This window comes from Bemisia tabaci, unplaced genomic scaffold (assembly GCF_918797505.1).
Source record: "Bemisia tabaci unplaced genomic scaffold, PGI_BMITA_v3".
Taxonomy (NCBI): Eukaryota; Metazoa; Arthropoda; class Insecta; order Hemiptera; family Aleyrodidae; genus Bemisia; species Bemisia tabaci.
Window position 1 is genome coordinate 83,740 of NW_027311752.1, and position 10,568 is coordinate 94,307.

General features: G+C 38.6%; 1 long non-coding RNA gene across 1 annotated transcript; it reads left to right on the forward strand.

Moving 5' to 3' along the window:
• The first annotated feature begins 1,077 nt into the window (after positions 1 to 1,077).
• Positions 1,078 to 9,799, forward strand: LOC140225853 (uncharacterized). Its single transcript, XR_011900745.1, has 3 exons — positions 1,078 to 1,297; positions 1,786 to 1,937; positions 9,650 to 9,799. It is a non-coding gene; the product is annotated as an uncharacterized lncRNA (long non-coding RNA).
• Positions 9,800 to 10,568: the final 769 nt, after the last annotated feature.

Consider the following 10,568-nt stretch of genomic DNA (forward strand, 5'->3'; position numbering starts at 1 on the left):
GCCAGTCGAGTTTATAGGTGAAGCGGTCGTTTTACTGACCCAGTTAACAATCGGTCAATGTGTCAAATGTAAGGAATGAGACGGTAGGTTCTTTTTCCCTCTTCACCCCTTTCTCTAATTTTCAGCACGGGGACTTCCGTCGATGAACATCCAGCGACTCAAAATCGTTACGAAACGCTTCGATGAATGCCCCCAACAAACCCCGTGCGCCGGGAATATCAGAAGTACTTTTGCGGTATCCATTCTTCGAAGGATTACGTGATTTTGGAATGTCCCACACTGGAGACAGACCTTGGATAACATTGTTCAACACACCTGTAGCTTAGCTCTCATTGTAAATTGCCCGACCGGTTGGGGATTGGGGAAATACGGACTGTTATGACCGTGGAAATTGATCCAAAGGTTCCAATGCGAGTCTCTCAAGCCAATTTCGGAGGTAACAGCCTAAAATCTAAGCTGCTTAAGATGATAGTTATTGATCGATACGAGACTCCCTTTATTTATTTATGATTTTTTTTTTTTTTTACCGACAAATATAGAAAATTTTTTTTTGTTTGGTCCCGAAAATAAGATCATGTTGTTTCATGTTCAAGAAGATGAGGGAGGGGAAAAAACTGATGAATGCAATGGTAAAGCAAAAGTAATAATTCGCTGGCCAAAATTAATAATCGCGTATCTTCACTGCGGTGTTACAAAATTTCCCCTCCTATTTCAATTTCACGAAGAGAAAAAAAGCCAACTTGAAATTTTTACAGCATACTCAGCCAAAAAAAAAATTGAAAAAGAGGAAAAGTACATTTTTAGTAAAATAAGGTGATTGTAATCTTTAATTATAATCAGTATTAAAAAATAATCGATTTTTACCACTCCCCATCTACAGCGATATTTGCAATTTTTTCTTCTCAGCTTGGCAAGTACGCAAAATATCTCGGGACAGTCAGCTGATACGTCATCGGCGCACCGTTGCCAAGCCGCACGAATTGCTCGCTAATACAAATAGTAAGAGATGCTGAACGAGTTGACTTTGATATGTTTTTTTCACACGATGTGGCAGCTAACAGTTCTAACCTTAAATTCATCTCATCGCTGCATCGCAATGCAAGTCTCGCACTGTTTACAGTTGTATTTTTTATGTGAGTATGTAATTTCTCAAAAAACTGAAAGGATTTCTTGGTGAATTGATGGGAAAGTGTGCTAACAATGTGATTTTGGAATTGAGATTCAGTTCGTTTTTATTTTTCGACGCCGATCAATCTTGTGATTGGTATCATGAAATTGAGCCCTGTCAGACCTGTTGGTAAGCAAACTATCAATTATAATAGCGTTAATTGTGAGGTATGAATTTTACTGTTTCCAGATCTAATAAAAATACTCGCTTTGATCGAGGAAACATGACAGCATATTTACATTTTAATGGGACAGGACCTCTAAACAGCTCTGAGATACAGTGATTTTCAGGAGAGCGATTGAGTTTGCAGTACCAGAAAAATGATTAGCTTTTACTGTTCGACTGTCGTCTCAGCTTTGAGGAGTCCATTTGACTTTTCTGTGCCTGTAACCTCAATGTACTTGCATGCAAAGACTCAGTTTATATCGGGGGTTTTCAAGTCTGCAATTTTACTTGATAACAGCTCAACTAAATTAATGCACTTTTAGAGTGAGAAGATAAGTTTGGCATGAAGTAGGTACAATGATTTGTTATGTGTCATGAAAATAAGGAGAGAATGAGAGATTATTTACTTACTTATTTCAAGAAGTTTGTTCACTTTGAAGTTTCTTCTTCAGGCACAGAGCTGCAGAAAGATCAGAGAGTTTTGTCAAGGCGATCGAAAATCTTGCGAGAGACCAAGTCAAATCATGCCAACCTGGAGCCTCCTCTGTCTGCGGTCACATGAATGAATGTGGAGTCTATAAGGAACCAAAGGAACAATTTTAAGGTACAGCTACCTATTACATATTAATTGGCATGCTGAAAGAGATAGGAATGTGTGTAAGGGGAATTTTGGACCGTGATTTTCTTTCAAAGCTCCATCAATAGAAATGTGATCAGTGAGTGACATTACGAAAGATGTTCCTAGAACTCTGGTGAGTGACTGTGTGAAGAAATTCAAGTAAGCCCTGAAATACTTGATTTTAATGGAGAGCCTTTATTTACTCATTGAAAACAGGATTGTTGGAGCTTTCAATTTGAATTATTATCCAATTTCCTCTAAACACATGATCCATTTTGAAGGAGGAATTAGCCGAAAATCAAGTTTCTAATTTTTTACTCAGGAGACTTATTTCAATCTCAAAAGCTGGAATGATGTTCCTTTTACAATTTAATCATTCGGTTTATTTTGCTTTTGGAGAGTATTTGTCAGCTCACAGTTGCATATTTTCATGAAGGCAGCTTTTCCATTTTAGGATGAGCCCTGGACTCAATATGAATACATGCTTTTTATGGCTCATCACACATGTTGACTTGCTCCCTCTATTAAAATTTGGATTTGTGAGTGAACAAATACTTTTCAAAAGTATGATACACAGAGAATTACAAAGGACTTTTAAAATTTAAAAAAATGCTTCAGCCTAGCCCGGATCAGCATGGAACATGTCCATTTTCGGATGAGCCCTGGAATCCATAAGGTGAAATTCATCTCACGGTTCATCAGAATTTTGACATGTGCCCTATACATATATTTATGGCATAAAATTGAATTTTCTTGGCTGTTGGCATTTTTAAAGCAGAAATGAGACTAGTTTTTAGATGAAATCCTTGGATTAGCATTATTCAAATACAAAATTAATTTTTTTTAACAATGTTGACTTAATTGTTTAGTAAAATATTCTTCTCCTGACTTAATTATTTAATAAAATACTATTCTCCTAAGAAAGGAACTTGATTTTTGGGTTGAATTTCTCCTCCTTATGACAAACTGCCCACTGTGTGCAGAAACAGTGTAATTAGTGAGCTGCACAGGCTGGTAGGAGCCTGCGAATGGCTGCGGAAAGCTGCGGAGAGCTGCACGAGCCTACTTGAGGTGACCCGGGGTGGCGGATACCTCCTATCCGCCACTCTTCGCAGGCTCCTGCAGCATTTCCTGGAACTGCCTGACCACCCTGTGCAACCTCATGTGGCGGATGGCTACTCGAGCCTGCGGATACCTGCACAGACTACCTATCCGCTGCGGATACCTAGCTGTCCGCAGCGGATAGCTCACTTCCACTAGGGCACCTCATCGCTGCAAATTATGAAAAGGACCGCTCGAGTGTATCCTTGATCATAGAATATCTATTATTCTCAAAGCGATGTCGTCATCACATCCTTGTCAGTTCACAACTTCTGATTATTGAGTTTAACTAGGTGTCCAAAAATCTGAGATATCTGAAGTAGCAGAAAATTGTGTACGTTCAAAGTCTAAGATTTTTTACGGCACCGACAGTTTAATAAATCTTCCTTATAACACTCTACTCTGAAACCACTACATTTTACCTCTCACATTGCTCCATAACAAAGGTATGTGTTAGCCTCTTATTTGTACTAAAAATTCTAGGTTTCATGACTCATTTACTCATTCACTCTCTGGTGAATTTGGTTCAGTCAGATTCATTGCAAGACACCTTATGTGTTATCTCCGCAGACTTAACACAGGCATTTGAACGCTCAATAAGAGCAAAATTTCAACTGGCCTGTTGTCTACTTTTCAGTAAAGAAGGTAAATAACCTTCCTTAAGGACTCGCTTTGAGACGATAAAACAAGATTTATTGTTTACATTATTTTACATTACTTACCGTAAGACGATAATGAATGTTCCACCAAACTATGTAGGAGATGAGGTTGAAAGTTACATCATCTCTATATGTGAGGAAGTTTTCTTACCTACAACCTGATTTTATGACTTACAATAACAATAGATACTGCTTTCGTCTGGCATTTTTTCATGCATCGCGTCGTCTAATAAATGGGGACCTACATTTAGTTGATTCCATGAATAGGTAAAATGGCTCAGAGAGAATAGCTATTGAGATGGCAAGTTTCATGTATACGAGGAAGTTTTCATTTCTGCAATCTGATTCTGTAACTTTTGATACCTTGCTTCAATTCGGTATCCCTGCCGCTGACACTAGATTGAAGATACCACTTGGTCGATTCAACTATTCGTGACCCAGGATATAGAATTTCATCTTTTCAGTGGATAAGAAAATCTAAAAGATTTAAGTTGACAGTTTTAAGACAGAGTTAAGTTTTACAGGTAGGTAAGGAAAGGTACAAATTATAGGAATGAAAGTCCTTGTATTTTTCCATTGAGTTCCTGAAAATATAATCCTTCATTAATAGCAGGAAAAGTCTCCTTGGCAGAAACTGGAGATTGGATAGTTTAAAGATATTAAGAATTTCTTAATTTTATTTTTGCAAATTTAAACATACTCAGTTAATAGGTAGTAAATTAAAGCTGGGACTCATTACAATTGCGCTCACCGCTGAGCGCTTCTCTAATACCCACGTATTAGAGCTTCCCCGCTTGTTTTTAATTGAAAGTGCAATGTTTAAGAATTTTTTTGGCGCAGAGTTTAGTTTGATATGGCAATTCCATTGAGCGTAGGGAATTTTTGAAAAGAAAATGAAAAAAATGTTTCAACCTCTGCCAATCGCTGAAAAATTGTCCGATTTACATCCGGTTTGGACAGGGTGGCTTGTTTTTTTGCGTAAAATTGATTTCTGACATAAAAAAGTAGGGGTGCCATTTGAAAATTTCGATTTACGGGGGGGGGGCACCCCGCCCCCCCCCCCCGCGGTTTGAGAAAATGTCAAATACGCCAAAAGGTGCCCCCCCTCGATATGAACGAACAAGTCTTTTACCGTTTTTCGAAATTCCTACCCGTTCGCCAGATATTCAAGGTGGCTCGTTTTTCGTGAGACACCCTGTAGATAGGAGCTGCTTTAACAGCGGTCTCTCGCGCCCCGCAACCCCTAACCGCCATAGTTCCTTGTCCTCCCACAGGTCCTCAGTAATTTGGAGCGCCTTTCTTCCTTTTTAAGCCCCTTATTGCCCTTCCCTGGGCGTTTTCTTCACTTTGGTATTGTTACTTTTTTCTATCAAACTCCATTTTCTCAGAATTATAAAATAAAATTGTATACTGAATATAGGGCGATGAATGATAACGGTCAAATACCGCCAAAATTCAACGATTTTACGTAATTTTGGCAATATTGCAATGCGTCTTGTCTTGTTTTAATGAAGTCAGTCTGAGGAGCACATTTTATTCATAAATTTTTAGCAGAAAGTTTTCCATTACTGTTAGTAGTATGAAAATGGGAATCTTAGGCCAAAGACTATGCGAGTCTGGTGATTAGCAAATACTACTATATTTACTCTGAGGTAAATTATAACTCTACATTAAAGTGTAATTTATATTACGACTTATGACTACACAGTTTGCCCGAGTGAAACCGAGTTTGGTGATTAACAAATACTACTATATTTACTTTGAGGTAAATAACGACTCTACAGTTTCTTTCCGCTCGGTATGGAAACTATATATATTTACCTTTGAGTAGAAAGCTCGTCAGTCTCACTTTTGATGATTTTCAAAGACCTCGAGCTTATATTAGTATTCACATGTTCACTCTGAAATCTTTTCAACGAACAGAATCTTACAAACGAGAAAATAGTATTAGTAGGGTGAAAATGCCGACTTGACCGCAAAAGTTTTTAGCCAAATTGTGCAGAAAAATACGAATTAAATTACAGTGTTGTATGGTGCTTATTGTTCAATATGGCAACGCTGTAAGAAAAAGTATTGCATGTTGCCCCTTCAATATGCGGGTTATGCAATGGTGTAATGTAGCCCCTTCAATATGCGGGTTATGCAATGGCGTATTCTTCAAGATTGCGGTTATGCAACAGCGTTGCCGGACGGTGCACGTAAATAAATGATTTAATTATGGGTGAAATTTTGCAACATCGAATTTTACAGTGTTGCCAGCTGGTGCAAGAAATTAGTTGTTTTTTCGATATAATGTTGTCAGATTGTGCAAAAAATTCGGATTTTCAGACTTGTAAAAATTTTCAGCTTCGGAAGACCGTATCTTACGTTAAGGGCCTGGTATCTGAGACTGGAGAGTAGGGTCTGATTCGGGAAATTGAAACATTTTCGGAAAATTACCGTCCTCCGATCCGCCGCGGACCGATGCGATTCTTTTACACTATCAAAGATTGGAAAACTGTACGGACCGAATTTTGATGCGACTTTTTGTATTCGAGATTTCGGACTTGTAAAATTTTCAGCGGCATCCACGATAGACCATATTTTACAGTATGGGCCTGGTATCGGATACTGGAGAGTAGGGTCTGATTCGGGAATTTCAATTTATTAGTAGTGTGCGCTTGGAGATGCGTATGGGAACCTTGTGTTTTGCGATGAGCAACTGGGATTGGATATTGCAATGTTCAGTTTGATGAATCAACAATTTTTATGACTCTACATATGGTACAATAAATAGAAAAATCATATAAAGAAAAGAAAGCTATACAAGTTAAAATAATCAATGCTGATACATCCCAGTATCACCCGTTGGACATACATCGGGCACAGAGACAGCGTTCTGAATAATTTTGGCGCGCTCTAAGTTGTTCAAGAGTTCACTTTTGCTTGTCAGAATGACTATAATAGAACATGTCACGAGAGACCAAGATTCCTCATTCTTGAGGAGCAAGTTTTGGAATTTTTCGACGGTCATAGAGCGTCCCGGACTTCTGGAGAGTGGGAAGGATTAGGTTTTTTTCCGAGAGCCGCTCTCCTCTCTCTGATGAACAATGCTATGCGAATCGCACTCAAAAGTCTGCATATCTTCCAGTCCCATTCGTCTTTTTTCTTGTACCCCTGCTTTAGGAAGTACATTATTTCGTCCTCGTCTGCGACACGTTCTAGGAGACTGCAAAATCTTTCCGTTATCATGGGTGGCGGTAGCCACCTCCGGACAAAGTCTAAACTCGACAACACTGGAAAGCCTCCAAACGAAAAAAGGTGGCAGCCAACCATAGACACACGTAACTCCCTTATTCTGAAAATTGATTCGACTCTAGATCGACTGCAGCCCAAACGACGGCACGGATTCCAACGATCTTGGTGTCTACTGACGCACCTAAATTGGGCCTACTAAGTTGGAAACTTTCATCCAGATCCATTGAGTTTTCAAAAAGTTATAAGCACTTAAAGGCCCAAAATGACAAATATTTTTTGTAACATGGGCCGTTCAGTAGCGGGAAACCGACACGATCACCTTTCACAACAGATTTCTTGCTTACGCGGCCACAGATTCTAATGAAACCTACAAAGGATCATGCTTGAAGATATGAGGATTTCATTTCTACCACATTTAATAGGGTTTCAATGCTCGGATAATTCAGCATCGGCAAATAACTTTCAAAATTTTAGCTACAATGTTTTGAATTTTAGAAAAATCCGGTATAGTGGTTCAATGCCATTGGTCGATTTCGTTCAGTTCAGCCAGTCTCGGGAACGAAAAAAATTTCCCTAGTTACCAACTTCAGACTCTAACTAGTTGAGAACAGATTTATGATTTAATTATAATATAAGAGTTCAATTCTCTGTAGAAGCTAAATAATATTTTTACACACTTATATTATTACGTCGCACGTCTTCTGTCAGAGCCCGATACACTATTTCATTAGTTTCTCTTGAAATGTTCAAGTGATGTCTTTGTTCAGAAGTGAGGTTATATCAGTCCGAGTATCTGTCAGTCTGTCTGACCCAAAGACATAAAGACGGAGGGCTAAAAGCAAAAAATGAAGCTTCTTTTCAACCACCTCTACTATTGGCTAGAGGATTGGCGGCGAAATCGGGACAAGTTTGAATTCAAATATAGGGCGGGAACTGAATAAAATAATTGCGGAAACAAAGTATTCTAGGTTGATTTTTGCCCAAATTCACTTACCCACTCATATTTCTTTAACTTTAGGTTAGCTTTGGTTCGTCGTCGACCGATTAATTTCATTTGGGAGTGACGGTCATCTAGAACTGTAACGACCTGTTTGAACCTGCAGAACCACCATCAGCAGAAGAAAAACTAACTTTATCTGAGATTACTGCCTATTACCAAGCAAGAATAGGTGTAATATAATAGGACGCAGTCCCAACTTTCTTAATATATTCGTTTTAGGCATTTAAAATACGTTTCGAAGAAGAAATATGGAAAAATTAAGAGGAAAAGTTCAAATCAAATTTCCGTTTGCCGCCATGGATTCCCGCGCTCATTTACACACTCATACAAGCACCCAGCGCCAAACCAGGCTTCACTTTTTCCCCGTGCTTTTAGATACGAGCACTCCGTCTTTATGTCTTTGGTCTGACCCAAGCCATGGACCAAGAGAATAAATAAGGACCCCCAACTCCGGTTAGCGCTGACATCAGCGCTCCCTGGCAGAGGGTGTAGTGAACTAAACCGATGATTGGGTCTTCCTGTTTATATTTCCATGCACCACCTATTTAGGCTTATCACTCAGTAGTACTCATAGAAGTTTCTAGATCCTCGTATCCTCGTGGTCGCCCTGCAGTTTTGAAGAGTTTAGTGTGAAAAGTTTCCCATTTTCATTTCAATCTTCGTCAGTCTTCGTGTACATAAACTGGTATTAATGTGAAGTGTTATTTCTAACCGTTTTACTCAGCAGCAACTGCTGTTGAGGAAGCCAAAGGAAGTAGAGAAATAGTGTTGTACTGATAAAAATCAACTGAGTGTCACAAAATCAAAGATACTTGACTTCAAGCATTACCTTTAATTTGATTATCAGCAAGTCTCTTTGATTCTGCGTCAGAAGTTGACTGAATCATCTTTGCTCGTGTTTTGATAAGATACTTCAAATCAAAGTCTTTCGCATTGACCTCTACAGAAGGTATGTATCTGTACAATTTCATTAGTTTGCGAAAGTAAAATGTATTAAAGTATCTACACAAATAAAAAAAATCATAGATAAACAAAGAACATTGCATGGAATAACATACTATAGAGGTACGATCGTGGACCATTGTGACGTTAGTTCACCGCACCCTCTGCCAGGTTCGCTGCAAGCGCGCGGTAACGGTTTTTAACACAGGATTCAATAGGGAGTTGGGAGTCCTTATTTATTCTCTTGGTCCATGCCCAAGCATCAATAAATGTAATTCAAGTAAATTACGTCGATAAAAGGACACCATAATAGCAAGGTCAGAGTTAAGAAATTTCATGAAAGATTATAAAAAGAAATTTCATTTAACACGCATAATTCAGGATTAAACCCTTGAAACTTATGAATCTCCTTAAGTTCATTTGTATGCACGTGGTAAACTGTGAAAGGGAACTTTAGAAATGCCCAGAAAGTTGAGTAAAACAGCAAAAACATAATTTTGAATTTTTTTTCTTAAATTTTGGTTGAACACACAGCGCACAGCCGTACCGGTTGAACACCAAAATAAATTTTACGGATAAAGTAAGGCGTTAGCTTTCATATTTGGAGCAAAACAAATTTCTTGACTATAAAGAATCCGAGTACTAAGTACCCCCTTATAGTATATCCTTCTTTTTTTGTACAAAAGGGAGGGGGGGGATCTTGAACTATCTTTGAAACAATTTAAATGATTTTTTCATTTGTCTCTGATTTTTTTCAGAAATTAACAGTTTGAAATTTGAAGTTAGGGTCCCCGGTCCCCCTCCACTTGATGAGCCAGAACTGCCAGAAGAGAAAGAGTAAGAGAAGACCAAAAGAGAAAAGCTGAGAGAAGACCGCGCTCCAACTGGTCTAATTGACGAATATTATTCTCTTTAAAAATAAAAACAAATTCTGTTAGAAAAAATTAGCATTTTTGACATTTTGTCGGTCGAAAGAAATTTCATTGGGAAAAAAGAAATTTCTTTTAGCAACTCTGAGCAAGGTACACTCTACTACAGGTATGGACAAACGGGGTGCCGAAGTGGCAGCGCTGAGAAAATCGGCGATCGAGTGACGTATGAAGTCGTACCAAAGACATAAAGACGGAGCGCTCGTATCTAAAAGCACGGGGAAAAAGTGAAGCTAGGTTCGGCGCTGCGCGCTTGTGTGAGTGTGTAAATGAGCGCGGGAATCCATGGCGGCAAACGGAAATTTGATTTGAACTTGTCCTCTTGATTTTTCCTTATTTCTTCTTCGAAACGTGTTTTAAATGCTTAAAACGATTATATTAAGAAAGTTCGGTCTGCGTCCTAATATATTACACCTACTTTTGCTCGGTAACAGGCAGTAATCTCAGATAAAGTTAGTTTTTCTTCTGCTTATGGTGGTTCTGCAGGTTCAAACAGGCCGTTACAGTTCTAGATCTACGTTACTCCCAAATGAAATCAGTCGGTCGACGACGGACCGAAACTAACCTAAAGTTAATAAAATATGAGTGTGTACCTGAATTTGGGCAAAAATCAACCTAAAATACTTTGTTTCCGCAATTTTATTTATTAGTTCCCGCCCTACATTTGAATTCAAACTTGTCCCGATTTCGCCGCCAATCCTCTAGCCAATAGTAGAGGTGATTGAAAAGAAGCTCTAGAAGCTTCATT